Genomic DNA, 12,695 nt, shown 5'->3' on the forward strand with positions numbered 1-12,695 from the left:
TGTGTGTGTGTGTGTGTGTGTGTGTGTGTGTGTGTGTGTGTGTGTGTGTGTTTTATTTCATCATATTGGCCAGGCTGGTCTCAAACTCCTGACCTCAGGTAATCCACCCATCTCGGCCTCCCAAAGTGCTAGGATAACAGGCATGAGCCACCACGCCCAGCCCATTCTGATTCTTTGTTATTTGCCTTAAACTGTTCTCCCATCTCTCCTCCCAAAAGCTTATAGAATCTTCTACCTGTTCCTACTATTTTGAAACTTCGTGATCTATTTTCATCCACTATGCTGGGTACTCAGTGTGCTGTTTCAATATAGGAATTTATCTTTTGGAGGTATCATTCCAAAGATGTTTATGCATATATAATTAAAGGTATATATTTCCTGCAACTACCATCACCCTTTTGATACACTTTTGCTGCATAATAAACCCTTCCAAGCTTATTGACTTAGAATAACAATAATTTATTATTTTTAGTGATTCTGTGAGTTGGCTTGGAAATTCTTCTGGTCCAAGCTGATTCATTTGGGGCTGGATGGTCTAGGATGGCCTCACTCACACATTTGGGGTATAGCTGGATAGGTTGGAACAAGTGGGACGCATGGATCTTTTTCTTCATGTGATCTCTCCAGCAGGCTTGCTTGGGGGGTATCTTCAGATCATGGTCTCAGGATTTCAAGTGAAGGAAAAAGCAGGTAATCACCCCATGTGCAAGCCTCTTCTGCCAGGTTTGCGAAGGCACCAACATTTGCCCAAAGCAAGTCACATAGCCAATCCCAGATTCAAAGAGAGGAGAAATAGACTCTCTTGAGAGAAGCTGCAAAATATAACCACCATTTTTTTTTCTTTTCTTTTCTTTTTTTTTTTTTTTTTTGTTTATTTGTTTGTTTGAGACGGAGTCTCGCTCTGTACCCCAGTCTGGAGTGCAGTGGCGCGATCTCGGCTCACTGCAAGCTCAGCCTTCCAGGTTCACGACATTCTCCTGCCTCAGCCTCAGGCACCCGCCACCAGGCCCGGCTAATTTTTTTGTATTTTAGTAGAGACGGTGTTTCACTGTGTTAGCCAGGATGGTCTGGATATCCTGACCTCGTGATCTGCCCGCCCCGGTCTCCCAAAGAGCTGGGATTACAGGCATTAGCCACCGCGCCCAGCCATTTTTTTCAATCTATCACAGTGTACCATTCTGGACTATCAGTAGCTCCCTCATTTTTCTTTCTCTTTTTTTTTTTTTTTTTTTAAGACGGAGTTTCGCTCTTATTGCCCAGTCTGGAGTGCAATGGCGCGATCTCAGCTCACCGCAACCTCCGCCTCCCATTTTCCAGCTATTCTCCTGCCTCAGCCTCCCTAGTAGCTGGGATTACAGGCATGCCCCACCACACACGGAAAATTTTTTTTATTTTTAGTAGAGACGGGGTTTCTCCACATTGGTCAGGCTGCTCTCGAACTCCCGACCTCAGGTGATCCGCTTGCCTCAGCCTAGCAAAGTGCTGGGATTACAGGCGTGAGGCACCGCGCCCAACCTCTTATTTTTCTTTACAGCTAGCTGAACTGCATGTAATTGTACGGTTTTGCTGTCACTAATTTAATTACCTCCAAACTGACGGACATTTAGAGTTTCCAATGTTTTTCTATGATTTAAAAAAAAAAAAAATGCTCCATGAATAACCTTGCACACGTGAGGTAGATCTGTAGGAAAAATTTCTAAATGTGGGTTGCTGAGGTAAAAAAAAGAAGAAGAAAAAAAATTGCTTATTTATACCAAAGGTGCCAAAAAGAAAAAAATCTGCTTGTGGGAAACATGACACAAGGTGGGTTTTTTTGTTTGTCTGTTTGTTTTTCGTTTTTTTTTTTTTTTTTTTTTTTTTGAGGCGGAGTTTCGCTCTAATTGCCCAGTCTGGAGTGCAATGGTGTGGTATCAGTTCACCGCAACCTCTGCCGCCCAGGTTCAAGCTATTCTGCCTCAGCCTCCCTAGCAGCTGGGGTTACAGGCATGTGCCACAACGCCCGGCTAAGTTTGCATTTTTAGTAGACAGGGTTTCTCCACGTTGATCAGGCTGGTCTCGAACTCCCGACCTCAGGTGATCTGCCTGCCTCGGCCTCACAAAGTGTTGGGATTACAGGCGGGAGCCACCGCGCCCGGCCATGACACAAGTTTAAAAGAATAACTTTTAAACATCTCTTTTTGGTCAGGCGTGGTGGCTCACACCTGTAATCCCAGGACTTTGGGAGGCCAAAGTGGGTGGATCACCTGAGATTAGGAGTTTGAGACCAGCCTGGCCAATATGGTAAAACCCCATCTCTACTAAAAATACAAAAAAAATAGCCAGGGGTGGTGGTGTGCACATGTGATCCCAACTACTCGGGAGACTGAGGTGGGAGAATCACTTGAACTCGGGAGGCTAAGGTTGTAGGCAGCTGAGATTGTGCCACTGCACTCCAGTCTGGGCAACACAGTGAGATTCAGTCTCCAAGAAAAAATGTTTTTTAATTTTATAGCTATAGTCATAAGGCACCCTGTAGAACTTGTACCAATTTATTCTGTCATTCACAATGTATAATAACCTCTCCGCGGGGCGCGGTGGCTCGCGCCTGTAATCCCAGCACTTTGGGAAGCTGAGGCGAGTGGATCACGAGGTCAGGAGATCGAGACCATCCTGGCTAACATGGTGAAACCTCATCTCTACTAAAAATACAAAAATTAGCCGGGTGTGGTGGCGAACACCTGTAATCCCAGCTACTCGGGAGGCTGAGGCAGGAGAATGGTGTGAATTCTGGAGGCGGAGCTGCTTGCAGTGAGCCAAGATCTAGCCACTACATTCCAGCCTGGACGAAAGTGCGAGACTCTGTCTCAAAAAAAAAAAAAAAAACCTCCCCAACATAAATTTTACAAAAATTTACTATTAGGTGGGACACAGTGGCTCAGGCCTGTAATCCCAACACTTTGGGAGGCTGAAGTGGGCATATCGAGTTCAGGAGTTCGAGACCACCCTAGGCAATACAGTGAGTCCTCATCTCTACAAAAAGGTAAAAAAAAATCAGCCAAGCATGATGGCAAGCGCCTGTAGTCCCAGCTACTTGGGAGGCTAAGGTGGGAGGATCGGCTGAGCCTGAGGGAGGTGGAGGTTGCAGTGAGCCAAGATCATGCTACTGTATTCTAGCTTGAGTAACAGAGTGAGATGCTGTCTCAAAAAAAAAAAAAAAAAAAAAAGAATAGAATTCCTTAGATATTTCTGCTTGATATTTTACTTTTGAACTTTATAATCATATTTGTCTGGTTTGAATAAAAAAGAAAAAATTCTTTGGACAGTTTATGAAAACCATGTTAAATTCAGACACCAAGTAAAGGAGAGGCTCTGTCTTTACGATGTTAAGTCTCCCATCCAAGAACATGATATACCTCGGTTAATAGGGAAGGAGGCTGCCCTAATGCAGTGGTTCCCAAACTTGAACATTCCAAATTACCTAGAGAGCTTGTTAAGTCATAGATTATTGGAGCCACCCTCGGGGTTTCGGATTCAATAGGTCTAAGGTGGCACTCAACAGTTTGCATTTGTCTCAAGTTTCCAGGTGATACTGAAGATGCTTGTCCTGGGACCACACTTTGAGAATAACTCGTCATTTTGGAGATGGCTGGTGGACTATATGTAAGTGAGACTAAAGCATATTTATACTCTTAAAAAATAAAAAGTACTGGTAAATGATCCTTAGGGAAAGGAGGTGGAAGATCTGTAGGAGGAGTTAGAAATGAATGTTCAGGCCGGGAGCGGTGCTTCATGCCTGTAATCCCAGCACTTTAGGAGGCTGACGCAGGCAGATCACCCGAGGTCAGGAGTTCAAGAACAGCCTGGCCAACATTGTGAACCCTTGTCTCTACTAAAAGTACAAAAATTAGCTGAGCGTGATGGCAGGCGCCTGTAATCCCAGCTACTCAGGAGGCTGAGTCAGGAGAATCGCTTGAACCCGGGAGGCGGAGGTTGCAGTGAGCTGAGATCAGACCACTGCACTCCAGCCTGGGCGACAGAACCAGACTTTGTCCCCCCCAAAAAAAAAAAAAAAAAATTGGAGTGTCTCTTGAATGGTGCCAATCTTGGCTTCCACCCACCTGGCAAACCAACTTAACCTACTCCAGCCAAAGCAACAGTTAAAGATAATTTAGCAGGAACAAATGTCAGGCAAACAACTCCAAGGCAAACACCTCCAGGATTTCGGGAATAGAAAAAAGTTCTCCAGTGGATCAATAACTAATTCAAAGTAGTGGGCCCAGCACTCTGGAGTGGCAGCCTATACTCATCAAGTAAGACTGCAACTGTAAACTCCCTACTCGCTGCCCTACCCGTTTGTCTTCGCTCCTCCTTTTCTTTGCTCTTCCGCTTCTCTCCTCCGCCTCATCAACTTCTTTCTAGAGCCCTCTCGTCTCTTTCCTGACCTTCCTAAACTGGTTGTATTTTACAGCCCTTTGCCACTGATCAAGGCTTCAAAACCTGAAAAGCAAACAGATGCTCCCTAACACCTAGCTGAGAATATTTTAACTCACTACAAAGGCCTTCAAAACCCCATTCAAATTTCCCACCACCAAGAAGAGAAACAGTATTTCCCTCTGGAGCAGTCCTAAGGCTGTTCTCCGTGGAGCACTGTCGGAGTGGTTTCCGACTCTCCTCAGAGCTGCTCAGCTTGTCTGCCTTTGCCCAGTTGAGAAGCCCATCGTAGATTAGAAGCACGTGGTCACTACAGACACTAGAATCCCCAGATTCTTCTTTTCTTTTCTCTTTTCTTTTATTTATTATTTATTTATTTATTTATTTATTTATTTATTTATTTATTTGAGACAGAGTGCAATGGCCCGATCTCGGCTTACCACAACCTCCGCTCCCAGGTTCAAGCAATTCAAGCAATTCTCCTGCCTCTGCCTCCCGAGTAGCTGGGATTACAGGCATGCACCACCACGACCGGCTAATTTTGTATTTTTAGTAGACACGAGGTTTCTCCATGTTGAGGCTGGTCTCGAACTCCTGACCTCAGGTGATCCGCCCGCCTTGGCTTCCCAAAGTACTGGGATTACAGGTGTGAGCCACCGCGCCTGTCCCAGATTCCTCTTTTCTTGATGAATTTGGGGTGAATGCAGACGATTTCAGACGATTTCTGGGGTCAGTTACCATATAACGACAGTAGCCGCTTTGGCGATTTAGAAGTTCATGTTTCTATGGTAGCAAACCGAGAGGGTTAAATAAAATCACAACCCGCCCAACGTGGGGCTCGAACCCACGACCCTGAGATTAAGAGTCTCATGCTCTACCGACTGAGCTAGCCGGGCAGCCGTTACTTCATCCTTCCTATATGAAATCATTTTCCACTGATGTAGCGGTTGTATGATCTAATTGTATATTTTCCTGTGAAAGAAGTTTCAGGACCTAGGACTGGTGGACACGGCAATACCCTTTTCATAATAGCTTTTTGCCACGGAGGAATCCGAGGTTTAGAGAGCGATGGGGGCTGCAGAGAGCCAGGAAGGCTCGCGGAGGACTCGGGAATCATGAGTCCTGTCTGAAACCTTAGTGTTTCCGCAGATTCCTTCCACTGAGGGAACCTCCTCACCGACTTCAGAGGAGGGTGCGAAAGAGCCCGAGGAAACTCAGATGAGAGGTGCAAAGACCTCTCTGCAAAGCATTTTAGTTCTCCATCCTGGAAGAGGCACTGAGTTCCAGAGTCACCAGGGAAGGGTTCTCTCCTCTGCTCAAGTGAAGGCCAAAAGAACAACCGTGGTCCCAGCTCCGTGGGCCTCCATACTGCTCTAAAGCTTCCCGCCTGGGCTGCCTAGCGCCTTGGTGGGCGAGCCGCAGTGTGAGCCAACTGGAACTATTGCTGTTTGAGACAGAGTCCCGCCCTGTTGCCCAGGCTGGAGTGCAGTGGCGCTATCATAGTTCCTTGCAGCCTCTACTTCCCGGGCTCAAGCGATGCTCCCAGCTCACCCTCCCTAAGTAGCTGGGACCAAAAGCGCCCGCCACCATCTTAAAAATTTTTTTTTTCTAAGTGTGTGTGGAGGCGTCTCAAGCTGGTCGCGAACTTCTGGGCTCCAGGGATTATCCCGCCTCCGAGACTTCACAAAGCTGCTGGGATTAGGTAATGGAGGGAGCCACCACGTCGGCCTGGAGCTATTGTTATTCACCGAATTTGTGGACTGCACTTCCGCGGGGATGCCTTAAGCAAAGGCAGAATTACAAGCATGTAACTCTTTTAAAAGTGCTAATTTAAAAAAAAAAAAAGAAAAGATAAAGAAAAGCCACCAGAGCAAGTTAGGACCAACATGCCGTGACTCGGATTCGAACCGAGGTTGCTGCGGCCACAACGCAGAGTACTAACCACTATACGATCACGGCGAGCCACCAGCAAGGTGGCGCACAGCAGCTGGATTTAATGCCTCTTGGAAGAGGAATGGCTGTTTCATGCTACTTTTTATTTGGCAGGTGCGTGAGGTCCACATCAATCAATTCCAAACTTTTCCATTCTGCAACCTTGAAGCTCCGACACCCGAATCAGTTTCTTAGACGCTAAATCCCTTGATGATAGCTGTAGCACCACCCGCTCTGCCCGGCGGCGGCGGGCCCAGGTTCTGACTAGAAGGAAGAAAGCGTCAGCCGCAACCCGGGACCACGTCGCCTCTCGCCTCTCTGCCTCCATTCCCCTCTTCCCTCTCCAAAGAATCAGTCAAGCTCAGGGATGCGAGGGGCAGCCTCGAAGGATTTTACAAATTACATCTGCAGCCTGTACCATGGAATTGAGGTTTCTCTTCCCAGAATGGTGGAAACGGAAGAAAAACGGAGCTAAGTGAGCTGGGGAGGGGATGAGAGCCCCGTCTTAATTATTTCTCGCTTCCGTCACAGGCACAAGAACCGCGGCGTACTCTCTCACTGGCATTGTGGGAGCTTGTGCTGACTTCCACATCTTGACTCATCAGTATATCAGAGCCACCTCTGCAGATTCAGAAAAACAAATCTAACCAGCCTCTATTTCAGACACTTCCCTAGACCCCTAGAAGGAGAGTTATTGTTAACTCAGGCGACGCCGGCGGCCGAACCCATCAGACGGGCTTGGCTCGCACGTGCAGTTACCCAAATGCAGACGTTTGCTGTGGGAGGGACAGACCATACTGGTGCAGACGCAGGACACAAAAGTTGTCAAAAGCTCTTTTTCTCTGTTCCCTGCTTTGCTCGGTTTCCAGGTCTAGTCAGTCTAAAAAGCTGAGAGGGAAAAAACCAACACTGCGTTGGCCGGGAATCGAACCCGGGTCAACTGCTTGGAAGGCAGCTATGCTTACCACTATACCACCAACGCAACTGAAATAAAGGTGCTTCCTTTATTTATGAGAACTAAATAAGTTCTCATAAATACAGAGGTTTCGGTTTCCGTTTATTTCTAGACTAAGAAATTTAGACTGCAGGAAAAACCTACAAGAGGAAAATTAAAAGGAAGCTCTCTAGAATTTCTCCCATTGAAAATTCTGTGGTAGTATCTTGTTTCACAGCTTTAAGGAAAGTCAATTCTAGTTTCCTGGGCATTTATTCCACACATGCGCAAAATTACATATGTACAAGACCATATATGACAGCATTTTTTTTTTTCCAAATAGCAAAGGGCTAGAAATAACCTAAGTGTCTATAGTAGGAAGCTGGCTAAACTAATTACGGAAAATCCGTGCAACAGAATGCTATATGCCAGAAGAAAGAATGAGGAAGTTCTTCATGTCTAATCTGTAAGTACTTCTAAAATATACTACTAAATGGAAAAGGCAAAGTGCAGAAAGTATGTATCGATTACTTCCATTTGTACAAGGGGGAGAGAATGTTTAAATATATATGTATGTATATATGCATGTACTTGCATTTGCATAAAACATCTCTAACATTATAATTAAGAAACTTAACAGCGGTTACATCATTAGAGAGAAAATAAATGGTAGAGGTTAAAGTCAGGTTTATCAGTTCTGTCCTTTGGCATATTTGAATCCTAAACCATGTAAATATATGACCTTTTCGAAAATTCAGTAATTAAATTGAAAGAAACTACGTTACTGAAGGATATTTATTTTCACTGCAAAGTGTTAGAAATATATTGTTAACCTTAAAAATAGCTGGTGTTGGCCGAGTATGGTAGCTCATGCCTATAATCCCGTCACTTTGGAAAGCAGAGGAGGGTGGATCACCTGAGGTCAGGAGTTCGAGACCGGCCTGACCAATATGGTGAACCCCGTCTCTACCACAAATACAAAATTAGACGGGCGTGGTAGCGCAGGCCTGTAATCCCACCTACTTGGGAGGCTAAGGCAGGAGAATGGCTTGAATCCGGGAGGCGGAGCTTGCAGTGAGCCGAGATCGCGCCACTGCACTCTAGCCTGGGGCAAAGACAGCGAAACTCCGTCTCAACAACAAAAACAGCTGGCGATAAAATAGTATGTATAGCATACATCCACGTTGTTTCAAAATCTAGCTATTAAGAGTGGTCTTTGGGTGATAGAATTGTGAACGATTTATTAGTATTTTTTTACATTTTCTGTATTTCAGATTTTAGTGGGATGGGGGAGATTGACTAGCTGATAACGTTTAAAAGATCCTGAGGGAAAAGCAGAGAGAAAGAAAAAGGGGGGCCGGGCGCGGTGGCTCAAGCCTGTAATCCCAGCACTTTGGGGGGCCGAGACGGGCGGATCACGAGGTCAGGAGATCAAGACCATCCTGGCTAACACGGTGAAATCCCGTCTCTAATAAAAAAATACAAAAAACTATCCGGGCGAGGTGGCGGGCGCCTGTAGTCCCAGCTACTCGGGAGGCTGAGGCAGGAGAATGGCGTTAACCCGGGAGGCAGAGCTTGCAGTGAGCTGAGATCCGGCCACTGCACTCCAGCCTGGGCCACAGAGCGAGACTCCGTCTCAAAAAAAAAAAAAAGAAAAGAGTAAGTGCTCTTTCCCTGACCGGGAATCGAACCCGGGCCGCGGCGGTGAGAGCGCCGAATCCTAACCACTAGACCACCAGGGAAGCTACTGAAGTGCTACTTTTACAAGTATATGATTCTACTAAGTGCTGTGGTTCATGCCTGTAACTCCTAAAACATTGAAGCCAAAGTGGCCAGATTGCTTCAGTTCACGAGTTCGAGACCAGCCTGGGCAAACTGGCAAACCCGGGCTCTATCGAAAGCACAAAAATATTAGCCGTGCTCGGTGGCGCTTGCTTGTAGTCCCATCTACTTGGGAGGCCCGATCGCTCGAGCCCGGTAGGCAGAGGTTGCAGTGAGCCCTGATCGCGCCACTGCACTGCTGCTTGATGACAGGGCTAGATCCTTCCTAAAAAAAAAAAAAAAAAAATTATATGATTCTAACTAAACGTTTATTTACACTTATTCTTTTACGTATTATTTTTCGCTGCCTAGATTCTGAGATACTTCCATACTGGGCCTTTCCTATGTTGGGGCTTCTTCCCGGTACTTCTTTCCTGGAGTAGAAAACATTGTGAAAGAATTCTCCAGCCCGGCTCTCAGAGCCTAGGGAGCATCGCGTACGCGTGATTACAGTCCCCAAGACCAGAGATGAACGTCGGAAGAGAAGAGGATGAGACAGAGAGGAAGCTCACCTCCTTGTAGTTGCAGTGATTTCCTGAATTGTGATCATTAGAAAAGTAGAGACCCAGCTACGTCTTTGCCAAAAACAACCAGGAACTTTTACTTAAGGAATATAAAAGACGTCATGAGAGTAACACTAGGAGATCCTGGGCCCACTGTACCTTTTTTCATGTCGTATGAATTGTAGGCCAAACTGTTAAAACAAATATCACTGACAAGTGAAAATCACTAGGCCAACAGGTACTTGGTGCTCAGCAGGATCTGAGCTCAACTCACTAGTGGGAGACTAAGAGAAGCTCAGGGTCTTGAACCTTTAAAACTCACGAGGTCACGGGCGCGGTGGCTCACGCCTGTAATCCCAGCACTTTGGGAGGCCGAGGCGAGCAGATCACGAAGTTAAGAGATCAAGATCATTCTGGCCAACATGGTGAAACCCCGTCTCTACTAAAAACACAAAAAGTAGCCAGGCGTGGTGGCGGGCGCCTGTAGTCCTAGCTACTCAGGAGGCTGAGGCAGGAGAATCACTTGAACCTGGGAGGTGGAGGTTGCAGTGAGCAGAAATTGCACCATTGCACTCCAGCCTGGGCAACAAGAAACTTCGTTTCAAAAAAAAAAAAAAAAAAAAAAACTATGAGGAAGCCGGGCGCCGTGGCTCAGACACCTGTAATCCCAGAACTTTGGGAGGCTGAGGCAGGTGGATCACCTGAGGTCAGAAGTTCGAGACCAACCTGGCCAACAAGGTGAAATCCTGTCTCCACTAAAAATACAAAATTATCCAGGCATGGTGCGCCTGCCTGTAATCCCAGCTACTCGGGAGGCTAAGGCAGGAGCATCGCTTTAACCCGGGAGGCAGAGGTTGCAGTGAGCCGAGATGGCGCCATTGCACCCAGCCTGGACGACAAGAGCAACACAAAAATTGCCAGGAAGAAAAAGAGGGAGTGAAGAGAAAGAAAACTGGGGTGCATGCATTAATGTGTTGCAAATTAACTTCATGAGTGAGAAAAGAAAGCAAATGCGGGCTGGATATGGTGGCTCAAGCTTGTAATCCCAGCACTTTGGGAGGCTGAGGCGGATGGATTGCTTTGAGCTCAGGAGTTTGAAACCAGTCTGAGAAACAGGGTGAAATCCTGTCTGTACCAAAAATACAATAATAATAATAATTAATAAAAAAGAAAGAAAAAAATCTTAGTGAATTGTGTTCACTATATTGTACTTTCAGCTTTTCTGTAAGCTTGAAGTTTTAAAAAATAAAAGGTTAAGGGAAAAATGAAACATCAAAAGCCTCCCCTTCAGGTCTTTTTTGGTCAGATGACCCCAAGTGATGAATTCTGTGCCCATGAATTCAAGCAGAAATTTTTAAAAGCCACCCCACTCCCCAAACACACTCTTACATCAGAAAATACTTTTTGATAATGAATTTAAAAATTGAAAGATTGAATCATCACTGACGTGTGTATATCAGCAGGGCCTGACAGAAAAAAATGGATGGTGAGATATGGAGTTTGGGGGGATTCTGGTAGTTGTTGTTTTGAGACATGGTCCCACTTTGTTGCCCAGACTGTAGTGCAGGGGTGAGCTCTAAACTCAGCCTCCTGAGTAGCTGGGACTACAGGTTCCGGCCACCACACCCAGCTAATTTTGCGTGTGTGGTAGCAGAGATACTAGGCCTCACCATATTGCCCAGGCTGGTCTCAAACTCCTGGGCTTACGCGATCCTCCCACCTCGGCCTCCCAAAGTGCTGGGATTACAGGCATATACCACCAAGCCTGGTCTTGTTTTGCTTTTGAAATATCAATGTTAAAAGGTTGTTTAAGAAACATTGTTTAAATCTTCCACTCATCCAGTCTCCATAAGAAACATTGTTTAAATCTTCCACTCATCCCCTCTCCACCTTTCTATGGGCTTAAATGCCATAAATTAGGAAGACAAGTAACTAAATGCTAGACATTTATTTTCACAAAGACAACAAGAATACTGTTGTCGTGTCACCAAGGAGCCTTACAGAGCCCACTTCCTTTTACCCTAGCTGTTTTCACTGGACAAAGGCTGAAAAACAAAAAGCATCTAACCTTCAAAACAACATCTTGGGATCTCACCTAGGGTGGGGACAACGTAGCAGAATTTATTTTTCTATGTTGCAGAGGAAATCAGCCTCCTGTTTTGGTCAACAGTACTTTTTCATCAATTATTCTGCCACCTGCTGGTAATTTTTTGTTAAGAAAGGACGGAGGAAGAAAAGTATGAGCTATGGAAGCTAGCCACTTGTCTAAATATGAAAGCACCAGAAAGAATCTCGTCAAAGCACCAAGACAGGATTAAGCATCCTCCTCTTGCCAGCAATGCATACTTAATGGTGGATGAGGAAGGAGTGTGACTCATTCACTTCACTCTGAGTTCTATTTTCCTTTTTTATTTTTTTTAGACAGCGTCTTGCTCTGTCGCCCAGGCTGAAGTGCAGTGGCATGATCTCACTGCAACCTCCACCCCCGGGTTAAAGCGATTCTCCTGCCTCAGCCTCCCAAGTAGCTGGGACTACAGATGCCCATCACCACGCCCTGCTAATTTTTGTATTTTTAGTAGAGACGGGGTTCCACCATATTGGCCAGGCTGGTCTCAAACTCTTGACCTCAGGTGATCTGCCAGCCTCAGCCTCCCAAAGTGCTGGGATTACAGGCATGAGCCACCGTCCCTGGCCTGTTTTCCTTTTTAAAAACATTTACAGATCATGTGCCAGACTAGGTATTGAAAATATAAAAATACACCTAGGCTGGGCGTGGTGATGGACATATGAACAAGTGAATAAAAGAGAATGGATCAGGGAGGATTGAGTAGATGTGAACTTCCCTAGTCCTCCTCCCTGGACATTATATATAAAACAACCCTAAGAAGACTAAAATGTGGAGAGAAGGAGGTAGACCAGTTAGGAGCCCCAGAAACAAAGGCAGGACACAATGCTGATTTCTGTGCTTTCTTTTTGCCTCATATACCCCATACTTGGAGCTGAAGGAATCAGTAACCTGGAAATCTCAATAGGAGCAGCCTAAAAAATCCCTAACAAAAGTCTGTTATCTCTAGCCAAAGGATTAGGAATGAGGC

The 12,695-nt window shown here is 45.8% G+C and overlaps 4 non-coding genes across 4 annotated transcripts; all 4 read right to left on the minus strand.

Moving 5' to 3' along the window:
• Window positions 1–5,233: 5,233 nt before the first annotated feature.
• TRNAK-CUU lies at window positions 5,234–5,306 on the minus strand. The gene has a single exon. It is a non-coding gene; the product is annotated as a tRNA-Lys (tRNA).
• Window positions 5,307–6,297: 991 nt separating this feature from the next.
• On the minus strand, window positions 6,298–6,369 carry TRNAH-GUG. The gene has a single exon. It is a non-coding gene; the product is annotated as a tRNA-His (tRNA).
• Window positions 6,370–7,252: 883 nt separating this feature from the next.
• Window positions 7,253–7,324, minus strand: TRNAG-UCC. The gene has a single exon. It is a non-coding gene; the product is annotated as a tRNA-Gly (tRNA).
• A 1,622-nt stretch (window positions 7,325–8,946) lies between these two features.
• Window positions 8,947–9,018, minus strand: TRNAE-CUC. The gene has a single exon. It is a non-coding gene; the product is annotated as a tRNA-Glu (tRNA).
• Between the last annotated feature and the right edge of the window lie 3,677 nt (window positions 9,019–12,695).

The sequence above is a fragment of the Piliocolobus tephrosceles genome, chromosome 1, assembly GCF_002776525.5.
Source record: "Piliocolobus tephrosceles isolate RC106 chromosome 1, ASM277652v3, whole genome shotgun sequence".
Lineage (NCBI taxonomy): Eukaryota > Metazoa > Chordata > Mammalia > Primates > Cercopithecidae > Piliocolobus > Piliocolobus tephrosceles.